Consider the following 2,280-nt stretch of genomic DNA (forward strand, 5'->3'; position numbering starts at 1 on the left):
AATCTGTTGGAGTAATATATTTGCTGATTTCTGAAGTCATTTTATCCAATGTAATATGATACAGCTATAGCCCCCATAGCCCCCCCCCCTCCTTGCCACCGCCCCTGTTAGGACATGAGACACAGTGGTCAGTGGACCACCCCTCAAGGGCACCTAACGGTACACTCGCCGCGGGGAGGGAGAGATTTGGCTGTGCTGAATGGGCTGTCGGTCGGACAACAGTCCTTATTCGCGTCTGCGCGCATCATGTAAACGGCAAAGAGGTATATTTTGATTGTTAACTAACCCATGAATAATAAGAGATTATCACAACTCTCGTCTTTCGTTACAATCTGAATGGATTCGAATCATTATATGGTCCTCTTCAATTCATGGTCCTCCGGTACATTTACGTTTTCGTCTGCGGACGCTAGTAGTATTATGTTTATTTATACATTACAAACCCGAACATAATCGTGTAGTGCATGTATTATTGCATTACACGACACGTTTACTTTACTGTGTCTCAAACGCTGTAGTTTAAGGTGAAACTGCACCTGTAAATTTACAGACTTAAAAATAATTGCCAGTGGCAAGTTATTGTAGGAACGGTGACTTGGTGGAATTACTTTTCTCATTGAGCCAGTTTGCTTTTTGATCTTGCGGATCTGGCATTCACAAAAATTTATAGGTGGAAGCGGCGTGGGGGTAGGTTGCAAGACACCATCATTTTCATTTTCGATGTAAATGATCAGATTTGAGACATCACGCCGCAAGAGCTTAATTTTACAGGTGACACAAAAAACATTATAGCCTAGTGCTCCGATGGTTATCCACTCAATATTTGTTACGCGTACATTACTTCAATACTTAAAAACAAGAAACGATTATACAGCAATTTATAAAGCCATTGTATAGTCTCACTGCGATCAGCCACGTACTGGTACATTTGGCTAAACGAGGGGTTTGGGTTCTAGCGGAATCAGGAGAACTCACTGCTAGAAAGATTTTCCCAATGAATAAAAATACCGTACACCAGGTTCCAAGAGGGAGGGGACGGGGTGGAGGGACAAGTACCTATGTATGAGGACACCTATGCACGCTGTCAACTATTTCCAATAATGTATCAGATGTTGGACCATCAACACATAAAAATTTATGTTTCTCTTTTTTGTTTAGTTCTCTGAATTCTCTCAACAAGCGACGCATTCTTGGGTTTCCTCTGGTAGTTCAGTTGGTAGAGCGGTGGACTGTAGAGGATGAATGCACAGACATCCATAGGTCACTGGTTCGAATCCGGCCCGGAGGAGAATTTTTCCTTCTACCTATAACACTTTACAGATGTTGAGAGAATTGAAATATATCGAGATGGGTGCAATACGTCTAATTTTTACGTTTATCGTTAACTTATTGTATGATACACTACAATGACTGACGAGTAATAAAATAAGTAATCACTTTCATGTAGAAGAACTGATTGTTGTTTGTTAAAAAATGCTGATGCTGGACAATGGAATATGGGCAATGAGCGATTTGTTAAAATGATGAGAATAATAAATAAATGTCTACAGTACTAAAGTTGTATCGCATGCTTTATATCTTGTCGTTATTGGTAACAGTTGCCATCGTACACCAGCCGGCAATGTCTGTAACTGAAGACAGCTTCCGACTGATACACTGGAGCTCAAAAATCTGGCTTGGGCACCCTAGGACACGAAAACACAAAGTTTCCATATAGTAAAAGTTGCCCACTGAAGAGGCCATCGAGGCAGATGTTGAAGAGGTGATCGAGACAGATACTGCTTAACGTACACGGGAGAAGGATGATAACTGGAACTAATAGTAACATCAAGCAAGTATGAGATCTAGAACTTTTAGGTGCAAAAATGTGGCAAAGCAGGTGTGACACATCAAGTAAAAAAAGTGACAATTGCAAATGCGGTTTTTTTCTGAGATGTGTTATGTCATGAATCACAAACTTCCCAAACTCTGAAGGACTGAAAAATATAGCGAAGCACGTCTCTGAGCTCACTGGCCTAATCCAGTTACTCATTCCGAAAACTGTTGAAACCAATAACAGCCAGCTTTTCTTGAGTGAGGCTCCATCTGCGATCAGTTGGCAAATATTTGTGAATAGAAAAGTAAGTTTATACTTCGACAGACAGAAGACATGGGTACAGTGAAAAAAAAAATCTAACTCGAAGCTGAGCGGGCCGACATAGTTTTTTAAGTTATTAGATTTTCGTGTTAAACGATGGATGCGATACGTGATTGCCCGTGAAAATCAATCGGAGAAGGCCG

General features: G+C 40.8%; 1 non-coding gene across 1 annotated transcript; it reads left to right on the forward strand.

The window, feature by feature from the left end:
• Nucleotides 1-1,198: 1,198 nt before the first annotated feature.
• Trnay-gua (transfer RNA tyrosine (anticodon GUA)) lies at nucleotides 1,199-1,288 on the forward strand. The gene is given in 2 exon segments: nucleotides 1,199-1,235; nucleotides 1,253-1,288. It is a non-coding gene; the product is annotated as a tRNA-Tyr (tRNA).
• Nucleotides 1,289-2,280: the final 992 nt, after the last annotated feature.

This window comes from Schistocerca serialis, chromosome 9 (genome assembly GCF_023864345.2).
Source record: "Schistocerca serialis cubense isolate TAMUIC-IGC-003099 chromosome 9, iqSchSeri2.2, whole genome shotgun sequence".
Classification (NCBI taxonomy): Eukaryota; Metazoa; Arthropoda; class Insecta; order Orthoptera; family Acrididae; genus Schistocerca; species Schistocerca serialis.